This window comes from Eurypyga helias, unplaced genomic scaffold, assembly GCF_000690775.1.
Source record: "Eurypyga helias isolate BGI_N326 unplaced genomic scaffold, ASM69077v1 scaffold14358, whole genome shotgun sequence".
Classification (NCBI taxonomy): Eukaryota; Metazoa; Chordata; class Aves; order Eurypygiformes; family Eurypygidae; genus Eurypyga; species Eurypyga helias.
This window is the reverse complement of record NW_010269006.1, coordinates 29,946-48,376: the sequence shown is the minus strand read 5'-3', so window position 1 is coordinate 48,376 and position 18,431 is coordinate 29,946.

Below are 18,431 nucleotides of genomic sequence, written 5' to 3'. Positions count from 1 at the left end.
CAACAGTCATCCATATAAACTAAGTAAAGTCCCTTCCAGTCGAAAAGAGATACAGGGAGCACTAAGCACTAAAACGGCAGTGGAAGCTTCCCTTCTTAGTCTCTAGAGATGTACTGAGTATAGTTCTTAGCTTTGCCTCAGTATGTGTTGGAATTCCTGAGCTAGGCCATAGCTGAATAAAACATATGCAGAACTACCTTGCTAGGCTGGGGTCAGACTGGTGGCCCTAGCAGATGTGGCTGCTCTGACTTCAGTGGCCTGAGCAATCCAACCCTGTTATGGTATGTGGGTGTAGCTCCTCTGGGGTTCAGTCATCCTGGCTACCACTATCTGAACTAGTCATCTTAACTTCAATGCCTTTTCTTTTCTTATTATCTAGGATACTACTAGAAATCCTTCGTAGACAAGGTCAGCCAAGGCCCTGGCTTTGAAGGCAGGCATGTTCAGAGGTTGTTGGTGTGATCTCCTGGACTGGAAATTAAACAGGCTGAACTAGATGAATCATTACCCTCAAAATATGAACTTCTTGCATTGGGGTACCTTCTTTGGTGCTTTTGGTACAGTCCCAACAACAGTAATCCAACCATAATTATTGCCAGCACGGGAGCGCTGTGTTAGTGAGGGTGCCTGGCTACTAGCAGTAAAGCCTCCCTCAACTGTATTTTGCTGCATACTAATACAGCATTTTTTTTAAAAATTTGAGGCTTGAAAAGGCACTTTGTACAGCTCACTGACTGTACTTGGAGATGAGACTGCCCTACGGTAAGCCACTCTCGTTGCCCTGTTTCCAGCTAGTAACCTGTGCACTGCCCTGGGAAGTAGGCTCAGGCAGCTCCTGGAAACAAAACAGTGTCATAGGTTGTTAAATTCAAAGGCAAAGTTTAATAGGGCAGCACAGCCTGAGCGGAAGGGTTGCCTCCAGGCTGGACAAACAGGTCACACAGGTTTCCAGACACTCTGTCCTATCCAGCAGAGCACCAAGGCTGCAGCAGCTGGATGCTCCCAGGTCGGAGCTGCACCAATACTTTGTAAGATCAAAGTTTAGCAGAGTTGAGGCTCCATCAAGTATTAGAGTGTTTAAGGTTTCTTTAGTAAGTGTCCATCTTAGTCCAATTCAAGTTAGTCATTAATTTAAGTTCTTTGCAGTTACAGTTCCTCCTACAAAGCACCACTGATGTCATTAAATTCTCGGTTTCTAACCCAAGATTAACAGCTTCACTTTGGTCCTTGCTATAGTCTTTCCTTTAGGGAGACACCAGCTTGGATATCATGATCCAACCATTTCTGCCCTATTTAAGGAACAGAGGTCACATCCTGCTTTCTCTCTGTAGAGCTGACTCCTACTCTTCCTGTTGCCTCACTCTTTCTGTTTGTGTCCCTGCAAAATAGCAGGGGGAGTAGGAAGGAAGAACTAGTACAGTACAAAACCTCATTCAACACACAGTCAAAGAAGCCCAACAACTGAAGAGCAGTTTTACAGCAGAATAAAACAGTAGAGCATATGCACGTAGCTTACCTCAGTAATTTCAAAACAAAATCAGGAAAAAGGCAATAAATAAAGCCTTTCTACAACACCATTCTTGTGCTTCCTAGCATTTCTCCACATCTCATGTTAAACCTAAACTTCTTGAACTCGTCCTTCTTTCTCATTACAACAACACCGACTTCTACAGTGGGATGCTCCGAGGGTTTCAGAGAGAATTTTCTACCTGTAATCCGCTGCAGGGAAGTCCCTCTTGGGTTTTGGGGTGATTGGCTATCCAGAATGCTGTTCTCCCTTGTTCCTGCCTGCACAGAAGTAAATGTCTTAAACTTTTAAATCTCACAAATCTCTAGCCTTCTGCAGAGAGTGAAGTGAATATGCTAGGAGCGCGAGTACTTCTAGACTAGGAAATCAGGAGTGATTTGGAGAAGTGATTCTCCAGCTCAGGATACTTCAGGCATCACAGGAATTTCTGTGTTCATTGTACTGTATCCGGATTGTGAGATGTGCATACTCACCATGTTGCATGGGAGTTGGTTTTGGGGATACTGCCTGGTGAAAGGCATGTCTTAGACCTCATGGGCTAGGCTCTTCTGCTCGCTAAAGAAGACTCATCCGTTGCCTCCATTTTATCTTTTAATTGTTTTAGGAGTCTTTTCTAGCGCTGAGCTGTGGGTGAACTCAGCTTGGCAGCTGAATCTCAGTTATGCTTGCACGAATCTTTCATTCCTGTATTTCGTGCCTCAGCACATTGCACACAGCTCTCTGGAAGCATTCTCTGCTGTTGATGAGCAAACTGAAAAATCTCTGATCCTCACTGCATGGCACAACATAGCCAAGTGGGTTTGTTTCCCCTCTTAAAATCTGAAATAAAGAAGCTTGCTTGTAGTTCAAAGCATTTTGAGCAGAGCGGGTTTTAGTGTATTTTGTTCTTTTTGACAATCCCAAAAAGCAATCTCATAGCAGCTTGTTAAAATAAAGCTGTTTTGCTGTTTTAAAAGACACTTTTAGAGAATGTGGCAAGTTGCCACATCCCAGTTAAGCAATTTCCTATAGTTGACATATTTTTTTTTTTTTTAAATGTGTGGTTTTCTCAGCCATCTCCCTCCTCCATTTTCACTGCGAGAAGCCCCAAAACCCCAAACCCACAACACAGAAGTCCTCACCCCTGTATTAATACTTACACATTTGAGGTGAGTCTTCTTTGGGAAGCCATGGAAGGCCAGTGTCTACCAGTGGCGTGCCTGTGTGTTTTGATTCATTGTGTACTGTAAAGATCTCCTGATTGTAAATGTCTGTTCTCTTAGAAACAAATGTTAATGAGTGAGTGGTGGGGAATATTTTGTATCAAATACGGTGTAAATAAAAAGTGCTTTCTTTTAACACTCTTCTTGTGGAATGGGTTACATATTTAGAACCCAGTTAGAGTGCAGAGCCCAAAGTTTATAGCTGTGTATCTCTCAGTCACTCTGGAGAAATGTGTTACTGGTGGGTCGCGTGCTAGTTTTAAAAAGTGCATGGTGGATGAGACAGACATACAGCAGCAGGCAGTGACATACAGCAGTAGACAATCTACTGCCAGGAGCTGAAGTCTGTCCCGCTGTGTGACACTAAATTATTCCTAGGCTTAAAACTGATGGCAGTACAAACATCTTTACATAAAGAAATAAAAGCTTTTATGTGAATTGGTTTTTGTCTTTCCCCTGCCTTTTTATATGGCTCCTCACCTGCTCTTCTCCAAGGTTGTTCAGATGAATTCAAAGAATCCACTGCTTTTTGCTGACAAGTTTTGGTCGTAGTCGTGCTTTAGCAGTAGCCCTGGAGCAAACTCCGCTTGTCTCATCCTGAGAACAGAACGTGGAGCCCTGGTGCTGGGGTCTGTAACATAGATGGCAAACTTGAGTTTTTAAGAACTGTGTCTTTTTTTAGCAATAGTATTTTCCTTCATGGGGGTAGGTTTTCCTTTTTTACTGCAGCAGACCTTAAACGCAAGTCAGCAATAGAACCTTTGGGAATCCTGCCCTTTCAGACTGCAGCCTGTGATAGAGGAATGAACAGGTAGTTGTTCAGCCACGTACAGCAGCACTTGCTGTACCTGATGCTGTGTTAGGGCTTGAAGTAGTGAGGCTCACTAAAAATGCCTTGCTCTTTCTCACTGGAGCAAGGGGGTAGCAGTAACTACCTTGCTGAGTGCAGTGGGTGGATGCGTGTCCTGCGAAATCAGGTTTTGTCAGGTGCATTTAAAAACTGAGTAACTGACTTAAGAACATCTGCTGAGTAATTGAAAAGGAAGAAGGGCAGGCAAATCCTCAAGGTAGTGAGTAATGCTGTAGCTTCCTATTTTTGTGTGACTGCTCAGTCCTCTCCTTTTCTCTCGTCAATAGAAGAAAATGATTGGCAGTGGCAGTGTTGTAGAGGCAAGACTCAACATGCAGGGTTTTTTGCAGGCAGGCTCTGGAAGTGGACTTCAGAAAATGAAACACTAGGCTGAGGACCAGAGTGGGCAGCCAAACTGCTTGTACTGAGCTGTCAAATGCCTGTGTTCCTAACCTAACCAAGCACAAAGCTCTAATGTCCTACCCAAACCATTCTATGATTCTATGAATGTCACCTATGGTGTTATGGTAACAGAGAACAGAAACGGGACCTAATCCAGCGTTCTGGGAAATCAGTTTCAGATAACGTCAATGTTCTTTAAATTGGTTCACAGCTGGAAAGCTAGTAATAGTTTGCTGCTCATTGTTTGCACTTCCAAGAGTATACTGTAAACAATCCAGTAGTTTTTTAAATTCCCGTTGCAAAATGCGAAAGACAAATAAGACTATGACAAAAGGATGAAGGTAGGAAGTTTTTTGTTAAAAGTCATTTTGGATTCAGAAGCTGGATACTAAAGAAAGACTGCTGATGCTTAAGGAATCCTCCTATTTTGTTCACCCATCACGTGAGGGCTTAGTAGATATAAGTTTTGTGTCTGGACATCCTCAGAACAGCAGCTTTGGAAGGAGAACTGATGTGCTCTTTTTTCAAACAAGCCAAATGTTAGGAAAGCTGTATGTGGCCACTGACTTTGTGCCTGGGAGATAGGTAAGAAGCTGTCTGTCGCACTGCTGCATCCCTCAAACGTGTAGGCCTTCACTGTATTTCTGGTGGTGTTACTCTGGAGGGGTGCTGTAGGAAGAATTACTCCCACCAGTGTTTCGTATCACACCTGGAGGGAGGTGTAGTAGAGGACCAGTGGCATTTAGCATCTTCCATTGGAGAGGTGTGGCATGGTCTTCAAAAGCATCCTAGGGAAGTTAGCATTTTCAGTAATACCTAACTTGATCTTTCCCAAAGGGACATGAATAAGATTAAATATGGCAATGAAAGGAGTCTGAAAAAAACACAAGAGTGCTCTTTGCATAACGATGAAGGGTTGGTTGGCTGCAGTGAAAAAGTCTCAAAGCTTAAGGACTGAATTTGTATCCAGCACTCAGAACTGTCAGTTCGCAAGCAGAAGAATACAACACAGAATCCCTTTGTCTTTCCGCTGCTCCTTAGGAGGGGAGTATTTCCATTACAGAATAGCATACAGGCTTGTTACAATGGCTTTTTATTTTCTCATAAGCAGTCATGTCTTTTTTTTCTCGTTTCTGGTCCCTGTCACTCAGCAGAGTCCCTCCTCTGCAGTCATCTGAGCAAGAGGTTGAGAGAAATCCTGAATGCCAAAGGCTGCTGAACTTGCTCTCTAGTGGATAATCAGAAGAGATACTTCAGACAAAGGGGATCTAACCTAGCACGTGTAATTCAAAAGGGGTGATGAAGATTCTGAAGTGTTTCCTAGGAGACTGTATAGCATGAAAATTGAAAGATGTAAAAAATTGCAAAGCTCAGCAGATAACTGGAATGAAGGAGAACAAGTGTATAAATTACATTGTAGAAATGTTTGTACAGGCTCTGGGATTGTTTTCAGAATTTTTGAGTGATCAGGACTTCTGGGTAGACATGATGGCAAATGTGAGAACTTTCCTGTTCTGAAGACCTTTTTCCAGTCTCAAGGGGAGCGCCAAGTCAGGTTTTTTTTTTTTTTTTTTTTTTTTTTTTTCCCCAAATTCTGCATCAAAGAATTTTTGGACACATACACAAAATGCTTAAATTTTGATCCTGAACTGGCACTTTTCCTTTCATTATACCTTCAGTGCATAAGCGAAATCTTTTTAAATGCAGTTTTTAAGGAGAAAAGAATGTTTTGAGAAATGTGCTTTGTTTCCATGAAATGGTCTGAAAATGAGAAACTTACCTAGATCCCTGTCATGGGGATGTCTTGAGTTTGACAAAACGTTTGTCATAATACACTTAAACAAAAACAAACGAAAAAACAACCCCAAACCCCACCTCCGACTAGGCACAGAGACAAATGGGCTGGGTGGAGTTTCTGTGGGATTCACAAAAGTAATGGATATCGTATCTGGCGTAAAGATGCTAAACTTGGGGCTTGTTGCATCGTGTGTGATCATTTTTCAGTGTTGATTAAAATCTTTCCAGGCTGTTGTATGATGCAAATAGCTGTTGCAGTACTGGCTGTTGTATGGCCAGTTGCTGCTCCTGTGTGTTTTTCCTCATACAACTATCACTAGGTCAGCAGCTATATTTTCCTCCACTTTCTGAGTGGGCACAACATGGCTTAGATAAGTCTGAGTCACAAATGAAAAATGTTCTTTTGTGGTGTGGGAATCTGGATTCAGGTGTCTCTACTCTAAGTACTGTGTTTGCACTTGAAGTACTGGTTGAAATCCCATGTGACTGCTGTAGGCAAATGTTAACTGGTAAGACAGAACCCCAAAGAGATTTTTGGAAAAACAAAATGTGAGCAGTGAGCCATGGCAGCTTTCTCATGCAGCGTCGGTGAAAAGAGAAGTGTGACCCCAGTCCTTCCCAAAATAGCTCCATTTTTTTCTAGTGCAAAGCTAATAATTTGGAACATTTCACAGAATAAGGTTTCTTAGCTAAGACTTCCCAGGGTGCAGAGATACGTCTCCAGCTCTTAAGACCTGCACCCTGCTCCTGCATGGGCTTAAACTTCTGTGTGAACCTCTTCCCCAAAGTCCAGCCCAGCAGCAATTTGAGGAAGTGTGTGTGTCAGAGGGAGGAGGGGAAGGTGGAACTCTTGAAGTGCTGAAATAATTGACGCAAAGGAGCAGAGGATTTGATTTTTGTTGTGTTTTGTTTTCCTTCCCTGGGTCTGCTAATAAGTCCAGGTGCTGCAAAGAACGAGTTGCTGACCTGTCTCATTTCCGGCCCGTGTCTGAGGGAATGGAAGACACAGGAGGCTTGTGAATAGATTTTATTTTATTGAGGCTTCAGAAATAGAAATGCGCAAGGTGAAAGGGAGATTCTGGGAAGGGGCAGAGAAATGTGAAAAAGCCCTTTGGGAGCAGGGGCTGCATCCTGGGCAGTCAAATCCTTCATCAAAGAGCTCATTTCCATCAGAGACCTCTCCGTTCCTTCAGCCAGTACTGGGAGCTTTCAGGCCAGACATGCAAGGTGGTCCCTCACTCTCTCTGATGAGAGCTGGGGGTGCTCGGTACCTTGCAGGATGAGGCATGCAACGAAGAGGAAAGGGAAGTGCAAGAATATGATGGAGGCCTAGAATTAGTCATTCCCTTTCTGACTTTGCTGAAGGAAATGTCTGGCTTTACATTTTTTACTGTAAACTCTACTTCTTTACTTGTGCTGCAAGTAAAGGAGTGTGCTCATTTTGAACATGAGCCAGCAGTGTGCCCAGGTGGCCAAGAAGGCCAACGGCATCTTGGCTTGTATCAAAAACAGCGTGGCCAGCAGGTCCCGGGATGTGATTCTCCCCCTGTACTCGGCACTGGTGAGGCCGCACCTCGAGTACTGTGTTCAGTTTTGGGCCCCTCACTACAAGAAAGACATTGAGGTCCTGGAGCGTGTCCAGAGAAGGGCTACAAAACTGGTGAAGGGTCTGGAGAATATGTCTTATGAGGAGCGACTGAGGGAACTGGGCTTGTTTAGCCTTGAGAAGAGGAGGCTGAGAGGAGACCTGATCACTGCCTACAACTCCCTGAAAGGAGGCTGTGGAGAAGTGGGTGTTGGTCTCTTCTCCCTAATGACAGATCATCGGACGAGGGGGAATGGACTCAAACTGCGCCAGGGGAGGTTTAGATTGGATGTAAGGAAGAAGTTCTTCACTGAAAGGGTTATCACGCACTGGAACAGGCTGCCCAGGGAGGTGGTGGAGTCACCATCCCTGGATGTGTTTAAGAGACGGGTGGATGAGGTGCTGAGAGATGTGGTTTAGTGGCGGACAGATACGGTTGGACTGGATGATCTCTAAGGTCTTTTCCAACCTAGTGATTCTATGATTCTATGATTTACATGTGCACAGGTGGTTGGTTTCTTCATTCCTGCCCCACCATGCAATCAAATATACTTGAGAGATCTTTTACAGAGGTGTGAAAATGATAGGTGCAATCATAAAAATGGTGGAAGGTACTGTCTTTAAAGGTAGTTTAAGTTTTGAATGTTACAGAGAGATCCATGGGTTATAACACAACCCCTATCCCCCAGCCATGACCTGGTGTTTCCTCTTCAGATTATGAACCTTTTGTAGTCTTTCTCCCTGTCACTTGCTGCTTTCTGGCTGCAGTCATTCTAAAACCCTCCAGGGACGTGGGGTAGTTGTTTTCTTTAAGGGAGGAGAGATACAATGGATTTGCCAAGACACTGAACAATTAGTAAAGCATAGTATTAATCTTATCATTGGGCTGCATTCACCTCTGTATAACTACAGCAGATAAGATGGACAAGTAATTGTTTATCTGCAATACTTTGGGAAGCTTGTGTTGTATTAGGATCTGAGCGCCTCGTAAACTCCTCCCTTTTGCCCAGCTGGGTGAAATAGGGTAGGACTTTGTATGCTCTAACAAGCCAGGAACTGAGCCTTGAAAACTGTGGAACCATCAAAGTATGTAAGGCCCTAATTCGGTACTGAAGCCTGCAGGATCTGGCCTGCAGTGGTTTCTTAGGAGCATGCAGGAAATAGGAAGGAGAGGAAGGTTCGGAGTCTGAGTTTCCCCAGCTATCAAGAAAGATTTATTCAGGGCTGATCTTTGCTTGGGACTGGGAGGTGGAAATCTTTGATTTTTTGAGGCTCTCCAGATTTCTTCCAGTGCGGTTATGATGTATATCAGTGTCTCAGCCAATTTAGAATCCCTGGAAGAGATCTCCGGAGATCCTTTTTGCTGTCTTGCTAAAGGCATGGGTAGCTCTGCCTAGTCCATTTCTGACAGATGCTTGTTAACTTACTGTTAATGACCTTGGTTGAAGGCCAAGACTGTTGGACTAGAATTTGGGAAGCCTTAGCTGTTGAGGACCAGGTTCTGGGCTGATGGTGATACTCTTACAGGTAGTTACCCAGTTTGTTTCAGCTGGTTGAGATTTGACTGCATGTAAACAGATACAGGCTCTGGGCACCATGTGGAAGGAGTGAAATGCATGAGAACAGGAGGTGTGCTGTGCTTGGACAGAAGTGTTCTTCACAGCAGGGTAAATCCATAAGCCTGCTAAGTGACACATGCACTAAATTCATGAATGGATGGGAAACCTTAACAGGTCTATAGACCGGTTTGAAGTAATGATATCCTTCAGTAGGTGCTTTGTGCAAGAGGAGGCATTAGTCTTCCTCTGCTCTGGTTGGAAATGCAGTTAAACCTGATGAAGCATAGCTGAGCTGAAAAAGCCTGATGGGTGCTGGAGAGAAGTCAGAGCTGAGAAGAGGTTGAGCTGCAGATCTGATGTGGCAGCAGCAGGGTTGTGCTCAGCACGTGGCAAGTACAGTTCTTAGTATTGCAGAGCACTCTCAGTTGTTCTGTTGCAGTTGCATGTCCTCAGGTTAAAAAGGAGGGGGGAGGGCTTTCATTTTTAGTGTGCAGTGGGTGTGAAATCTTTGATATTGTGCTGGTTTTGGCTGGGAGAGAGTTAATTTTCTTCATAATAGTTAGCATGGGGCTGTGTTTTGGAATTTGGCTGGAAACAGTGTTGGTAACACAGGGATGTTTCGTTACTGCTGAGCAGTGCTTGCACAGAGCCAAGGCCTTTTCTGCTCCTCACCCCACCCCACCAGCGAGGAGGCTCGGGGGGCACAGGAAGCTGGGAGGGGACACAGCTGGGACAGCTGACCCCACTGACCCAAGGGATATTCTGTCCCATGCGGTGTCATGCTCAGCATATAAAGCTGGGGAAGAAGGAGAAAGGGGGGATGTTCAGAGGGATGGTGTGTGTCTTCTCAAGTCCCCGTTACGCGTGGTGGAGCCCTGCTTTCCTGGGGATGGCTGACCCCCTGCCTGCCCATGGGAAGTGGGGAATGAATTCCTTGTGTTGCTTTGCTTGGGTGCGAGGCTTCTGCTTGACCTGTTAAACTGCCTTTATCTCAACCCGCAAGTTTTCTCATTTTTACTCTTCTGATTTTCTACCCCATCCTGCTGGGATGGGGAGGAGTGAGTGGCTGTGTGGTGCTCAGTTGCTGTCTGGGGTTAAACCACAACAGATATTTAAGATATTTAAGCAGAGGACTATTCATGCAGCTGCATTAGGCTTGGATGCTCACTAGGATGAAATCTTGGAGGAGAATCATGTTATCAGGTGCAGGGAACCACTTGATTGTGCAGTTTCATCCTCCCACTCTGAGCTGGGGAGGCCTCAACTGAGTGTTCATGTCTCTCAGTCACTGGGATTGTGAAAAAGAAAGGAGGGGAGAGAAAAAAAGGGTGGACTATGGCCTCCAAGTGACCCAGAAATGATGCTGTCTGCATCATCTGACAAAGCAGAAATAACATACTGTAGTGTTTGGGCAGTGGCTATTGTGTCAGCCTCAGGCATGACTGAAGGTTCAAAGGAAAATCCATCCATCTGGTGTTCCATCTCTCCCTATCCCTCCACCTTTCTGTGCTTTTATTTACTAATTTCTCTTAAGGGTTCCTCCCCCCTCTGCAGAGCATACCTTGTCAGGACACTTTTCTGCTGGCTTGTGCTGGGTCCTGTTTTGCAGGGTCTGTTTAGTAATGCACCGAGAAACTATTTCCTTCTCTTTTTTGAGCAAACCCAGGAGTCCTTCAGTCAGCCCAGACACCCTGGGGCTGCAGGAGCAGCAGGCTGGCAGTTGGTTCTGTGCAGGAGCCGCTGCATGTAAGGCTGGCAGTGAAACCACACGCAGCCGCTCAGCTGACTTGAGCGAGCACGGCTCCCGCGCTGCGGCATGCTGCAGCCTGCCGAGAGGTACCCCGAGTGCAGCGGTCACTCGGGGTGCTTGCTCCCACCCGTGTCATCCCTCTGATTTCCTCTGCTTCTTAGCAGCTCTGTCGCAGTCAGTGCTGCCATCATCTAGTGGTCAGATCAAAGGACTGAAGGTCAGGTCTTTCATGACCTGTTTTTAGAACTGCTCCTTGACTGTGTGCAAATTATTTTTAATCCCTCTTCCTCTTTCTTATTTTTAAAAAGGTGCTACTGCATGGGGTCTTGTGAGGATGTGCATGTTCCTGAGTTGTGTTTGGCACTCAGAGCAGGGGCACTGTTTTGCAAGCTGCCTTTTTCAGGGGGGACTGTGCCTGTGGTCCAGCATAACAGTAACGTGCGCATCTGGTACCTTTGCACCAGTTCATCAGTGGGGAGGTGGAGGGGAGAGAGGCCCAAGGGAGTGTGTACTCTGCCTGTTGTTTCAGCAGAGCCAGGGCTAGGAGCCAGGCCTCACACCCCAGACAGGAGTCCTGCTCACGGTGCTACACCTCCTTGCTGAATCAGTTGGCTGGGTACAAGTAAGTGGATGTGAATTGCACAGGCTGCAAGTCAGTGTCGGACATGCATGCATGCTCCTTTTCTCAGATACCATCTCAAATAAACAAATTAATCTGCTACCAGCTATTCCTTTGTAATGTTTTATCTGCTAGCTTGGCCTTACTCATATATGGCTGGTGAAGGTACGTGTCAAAATATCATCCTTTAGTGGATTCAGCTCTGTTGTCCTTGAGGGCAAAGCAATGTGGGTGAGAAATTGAGTGACCTCATTTTTAGGATACAAATAATTGTATCCTGAAAAGTGTTGGGTTTTTTTTTTTTTTTAGGATGTAAAAATGTATCCTAAATAAATATGTTTGTTTGGGGTTTTTTAATCTTCTTATTTTGGGTTGTGCATTTTGCCCCTCTGCAGCTCTCGTGCTTGGCTTGGAACGAATTGTTTGAATTCCATGCTGGATTCAAGGTAGCTTTGAAGTTTGTGATATTCTGAGACTCTCCGGCTGAATCCTGCATCATCTGAGTATTCTTAATGAAAGCCCAGATGGGAAGGATGGTTTTCTGTGTGGTCGAACGAAATGTTCTATGAACAGGTTTGGATGAGTTTTCGCAGCAAAATGAACATATGTCATGTTAAAAGGGTGCAGACCTGCTCTCTCCATTTCACCAGGCACCTTGGGTTTTAAACCAGTCAAAAACAGGCTTTGGTTTAGCTCTCCCTATACTAAGGAGGGAAGAGTCTTCACTGTTACAAGGTATCTTTGTACCTATACCCACACCAAGCTGGTCCTCTCAACACAGAGGGGGAAATGAGAATTTCTGAGACTTCCGCTGCTGCTTGGTGATGCTGTGATCAGATGATGATAACAGTTCAGATAGCCAGGGGGCATTCAAATGAGTCAGCTGCTTAATGTTGAAGTTCACAGGAGGAACAGCTCAGTGTTGGGTTGTGTGGCATACAGGAGTTACAAAGACAGTCGATCTGTTGTTACTTGAAGGCTATTGCAGACTGTTACTTTGGGTCAGAACTGTTGAGGATTGGGTGGGTGACTGGCTGGCTGGCCTCTCAGGCATGCATGAGGTGGCTTGCCCTGTGTCTGCAGATCCCTGGCAGACCTGGGACTAGAAGCTGTGTCTTGTGATCCTCCATCCGTCTGCTTCTGGCTCTGTGCACAGTCTGCAAGACAGACCAGGAAAACTTCAGCACTGTTTCACCGTAATGGTTCTTTGGCCTTATTCTCATCTCCTCTGGTCAGGCACTTCGTCCTGGTGTATTTCCTTGGGTCTCCTCTGGCCCCAGATAAGTGTTCTGGCCAACAGCTCTGAGTGCAAACTGTGATTGCTTTGATTACCACGTACCAGGGAGGGTCTGCTCAGGACACACACAGCACCGCTGCAGTTCAGTCCTAATGGGAGAAACTAGCTGGTATTTCTATTACTTTGGTGTTTGCTACTTTCCACCAATGCAGTATTCTCTCCCCATTACTGTGGTATCCAGGTGACTTACTAGTTGTGTTGTGATCAGCTTTCCAAAACTCATGCAAGAAGGTGTGCTCTTAGGGCTGTTTCAAAGGTGGAACCATGAAGCAGCGTGGATGGTGTCACCTGTATCTCCAAAGTGCCGAGCAGTTACCCTCATGGCTGGGCTGTCCTTGGAGCAAGCACCAGCGAGGTCAGGAAGGTGGCTCGCTGTGCTGGCCATCTGCACAGGGGCCTTCCGAGCTCTGGTTCAGATCACAGGTTCTTCCCCAGCGCTCAACTTTCATACCTCAAAGCAAGCAGCCTTGCATACAGAATAGCTTGCTCTATGAAACTGAAGTGCTAGTTCTTTCCTTCACATGGATTAATTCAGTTGCACCTTTTTTCTTTTTGAACTCAGATGACTTTGAAAAAACTGTCCTGAAGTACACTTGCATTGCTGCTAGTCTCTGAATGCTTGTTGAATTCTTTATTACTTTCTCACATGGATGCTGAGCATGACTGCAGAGACAAATTGGCAAGTCAGAGCCTGACCTTTTTGATGTTCTCTTCGATGCTCAGGTTGCTGAATATTTTTTTTTTGGTCTGACTTAGGGTTTGTCTCTGTAATGGCACTGGCATAAACAGATAAGAGTCAGCTAAAGGTGTGAAGTGAATCCACTTTCACTGGATGCCTTAAAATGACTCATCTGACTTTCTCCAGTGTCCTGTGCAGAGATCATAAATTCTGTCTTCTGTTTCAGGAGCTAGAAATGCAGGCACTCCCTCACTGCATGAGATACTGGTCCAGCTAGTGCAACCTCCTGCTACAGCAGTAGCTATTGTCTGATGCTTCAGAGAATGCACCGTTGCCCCCTGGGTCCTGTTCTTGGCAGGAGGTTAATAGGGGGGTTCCTTCCTGATTAATTCCTGTCTGAAGGAAGATAAATGATTTGCATTTCTCTTAGACACATGTGAGAGCTGGGTCATACATCGATCTGATCCTTTTAAAACTTCAGCCACTGGCTTGTTAAATTGCAAGGCAGTAAGTGCTTGTAGGCTTGGAACTACTGGTGTAAGCTCATATTTATCGTCTTTTCAAGTGCTGCCAGACTCCATGAGATTTCATCTCCTGGGACAGGAGAAATATGATCTGCTTTCGAACATGTATTTGATTTGTTGATTAAGTACTGACGATTGTTTTCTTTGGATATTGCAAAAAAAAACTCTTCTAAACATTGCATATGTTTTAAGTCATCAGGAAAAGCCGTAGGCATCAGTGAGCAGAGCATTATGAAGTTTTGTATAAATGTGTAAACATGGTGTTTGGTTGTGAAATCTGTGACAGGATCAAACTTGGTCTCAAACTGTTGATATTATGAAGGAATCCTGCCTGGCACTTTGGTATAGCAGAGTCCCTCTGGCTCTCCCTAAGTTTACTGTATAATTTGCATTCTATGCCTCAGTTTCCCTTTTTTTTGTGAATTGAAAATAATTATCCTTGCTGCATTTATAGGGTATTCCAAGATATGTGGGTTAAAAGCATGAGAATAAGCTAGGGAAGACTTAAGAAAAATGCAAACTCTTCTATCCTCTGTTCCTTCCCCCCTGGTTATTGAGGTCAGACTGATTGGGTTTTGATCAAGTGCAAAAGCTACAGTAGGTTTGTTGCGCTTGCCTTTTAATGACTTCTGGGATAAGATGTCATTTTTCTAAACATGAACAAAACATAACTGACAAAATGCTGAGAGACAGTTGACCCCAAATGCATGAAACTTAATTTCTCTGGTTAGGGACCGTAACTATTAACATCCTCTGACGAAGTGAGGATGTGATTTCTGATCAATTAACCAGAGGCCAGAAATATTTTGGCTGCAGTTTGAACACTGAATTCTTCCAACTCATCCTTGCAGTCTCCCCTTGCTTGCCAACGACTCCTGAATTTTACACCCGGATGCCAGTGAGCTGGTTTTACAGATGCCCTTGCTTTCTTGTGCCATGTCTGCAGAAGTGCAACTGAAGAACTTGTGGGTGGTTGGTTGGTGTTTTTTTTGTTGTTGTTCATAGTCGTTTGAACTCCTGACTCTTGGCTTAAGGGCATGGATACAGGCAAACGTATCTTAAGAGATCTGCTGTTTATTTTGTATACATAAATTTTAAAAGTCCAAGCTTGGCAGTTTTTTCCTCAACACCTTGGGCCTGATTTTTGCATATGCTGTAAGGGGATATTCATTTTAAAAGTGCCGTAAGGAGAAGACAAATGTGCATCCAGGACCATACCTTGCAATGTGCAGTCCCTGGGGCAAAATAAGAACTGGTTGTCCTGGCCATCAGCTCCACCAGACAGAGAGAAGGAGGGCTGTCGTGGAGCACACCCTGTAAACAGCGATTTACTCCAGCTGCTCCATATCCTGTCTCTGTTCTTGTTCTTTCCCATCTCTGTGGGTTTAAGGCAGTTGGAGTATCGCTGCTTCTGTTGTGGGCTTTGCCATTTGTGATGAGTAGGATGTGCCGTTTGGCAAGCAGGCAGTGAATAGCTTACTATTGGCTTTATCTCTCTGTCTAGTTTGTGGTTGGAGACCTGCATGTTGTTTGTGGGTTTTTATGTGCGTCACTGAACCCAGAAGTTTTATTATATTCTCAGAAAAGGGTTTTGCAACAGCACAGCTATTAAAGCCAAACCATGTAGTTTAGTTAAAAGTCTGGGCAGGAAATAACAAAATGAAATTCATCCTAGGGGAGAAGCGTGGTGCGTGTAGGGTGGGAAGAGAATGCAAATATACTATTTATAGGATTAGGGGAAAACAAATTTGGACTTGAAGAGTCAATGCGAAGGAGTTATCATGGGAAAACTGGACTTGGTGGTCTAAGATACTTAGATCTGTGCTGTCAGACTGCTTTTCCATTTTTGAGAATTATATTTTTGTTATAACCCAATAAAGAAGAGAAGTTTGACATTGAAATCTGTGTTGTGTAGAATACCTTCCAGCAGTATCCTTTTAGGAGTTCATGCTATGGATGAGACTTGTCAAGTGAAAATACTTTAACCCATATTTTTTTAAGCAGTACAAAAATAGTTGAAGACAGCGTCCGCTCCAGGGAGTTTACACAGTACAGGCAAGCAGAGCTACGTGTGGGGTGGAGAGGGGACAGATTATTTAATGTGCTCACTGTCAGACAGCAGGTCAGTGGCAGAGCTAGGAGTGGAGCCCAGCTCTTCTTCATTAAATGGGATGCTTCTGGTGCTGCGGGATGCTTCTGGTGCTGCATTGAAAGTGGTGAAGGGAACTTCTGTGGGGAGTGCAAGAATAGTGACTGTACCTCAAGGATATCCTTCCTCAATCAGCACACTCTTTGTATAATTTTTTTACTTAATTTGTGATTTTAGTCTATAAATAGGTGTAGAGTCCGTCTTGCTTTCCACTGTGGTTTCTGGAACAGATTCCCACACCTTTACTTGCCACTGTCAGTGCTTGCAGTTCCTTGCTTTATGCGCTACCTTTAAGACACTTGCATATAATTAGCGTTACATATAACTAAGCATGGAGCTCTAGCTTTAAAAAGTATGCTGATATCTCATCCTTCTTCCAGGAGAATAAATCTTGCCTGCTGGGAGGTCCTACACTAAAATAATAGATTACGAACAGACTCAGGAGCCGAACTCCAGCTTTTACACCGAGGCCTGTCATGCCTGGTTGTACCAGTTTCAAAATCACTGTGCAATCTTGCTTCTTACCCTAGGTACTCAGCAACGTTGAGGTATGTCCAGGACTGGAGAAAGGGTGCGGTGACCCGGGGGAAGAAGCAGTAACATACCACCATACCCTGGGAATTCTACATACCGCGGTTTACAAATGCACAGCTGACTTGTTTGCCTTGGGCTGGATTTTGTGGTTGAAGTTTGTATATCAAAGTGCATATCATCATTGAACCTTGCTTGGAACGGCCTCCAGAAAAAGAGAAGGCTTGGGTGATTTCTGTCTTCCTTCCCCTTTCCATGGCATATCTATTGCACAGCTGGAAAACTATTTTTGATTTATGTAGGCTGACTTGTGACATATTGAGGGCTATTGAGTAGTCCTCAAACTTCCTGCAGCCTCTTCTTTCTGCCTCTTATTAGGCTCTATGCATACCAGTTCCTATTTCCTCCATTCCCACCCTGTGTTCTTTGTTAACCACACTTACAGCCCATGGGTTGCCAAGATCCCCCCTTCTTTCAGAGGAAGGGCAAATGTGCTCCACTTCTCCTGTCAGGGCTCTTGACTATCCCGTGTCCTGTCTTCACCCACAGCAAAGGCCTTCTTTCTCATTCTAATCTCTTCCTCCCTAGTGTCTTTCAAGAGAAGAACCCAGGATGCAAACAGGATACATTTGGAGGCAGTAAGAACAGAACCAAGTGTCTTGAGTGGAATGAAACCCTAATGATGAAAGTAGCTCTTTCCTGTTAAAAAAGTTTTAGGGCAGATAGTCATAAGTCCTAGTCAAGATTTTCACAACAAGAATGGAATAATCACCCCAGGCAAGTGGTGGATTCTCAGCATTGGACACTTCTACGTTTCAGCTGGACAAGGTGCTGGGCCATCTTGTCTAGACTGTGCTTTTGCTAAGGAAGTTTGGGCTAAATGGTCCTTGAGGTTCCTTCCAGCCTGGTGTTCTCTGAGTCTATGAAGATCCATGAGCATGTTCAGTCCCAGCTGTGGAACAGTTGCGGTAACCGTAGGAGACAGTGTTTCCAGCTTCTGCCCTAACAGGGGAGTGACCCCCAGCTCTGCGCAGACACCAGTGAGGGCTAGGCAGATCTGCATCACCCTGCAGCTGCTGTGTATCCGATACGAAGCCAAGCCTTCAGGTGGGGAGAAAGTACACTGGGAAGCAGAAGAAATATAAACCAAGCACTTAGCAGGAAGATACTTGAAGCCCAGATAATTTCTGACCTGACTGAATGGGAGAGCTTGTTGGATAGGCTGGTTTGGGCAAATACGTATGGCGTAAGAAAGCAGAAGGTGATGACTAAGCCAGCCAACGACATCATGTGTGCCCCTTGCCGGGGCTGGGTTGACTCTGAAGGGACAGAGCATGCATGCTCCCGGAACATGTTAATTTAGAGGTGCGTCCAACTGAAGGTGCAACTGTGTAGGAGAGGACAGCTGACAGCAAGTTTAAGAGTACGGGTACAGGCAGAACAAGCTGCAGCAGTGTTTAAAAGTCACATAGTCACACTACCATATGGCACGCTGCTGAGGGGGCAAGCTGGCTTGTCTCTAACTGGCACAGAGTACAGGCACGAGAACGTGGCTGTCGGTGGTGCCCGGGTCCCTGCTGAGCCCATCCTTCGGAGCCTGGCTGGCTTCAGCAGAACCATGGCTGCCTGCCCTGTCCTGCTCTGCAGCATGGGGTCTGCCTATGGAAAGCAGACAAAGTGTGGAAAAAGGAAGTAAAATAAAAAAGAGGTACTGAGACTAAGAACCATTGAGTGGGATTTCCAAGGTAGTCTCTTTTAGGGCTTATGCTCCAAAGCCATGTCAGGAAGTTATGGTTAAAAGGTTCCTCTGGTTTCAGCTGGGTGGTCAGAGTGTAAATGCAAGGTCTACTGAGATGTTGAGGAGTAAAGATGCTCGACATGAGGGAAGTGCTTCCTTGCATGAATTTCCCAGAGTCCGGCTAAGAGTTTGTTATTTTTGTCATGAAAGAGCCCCACTCA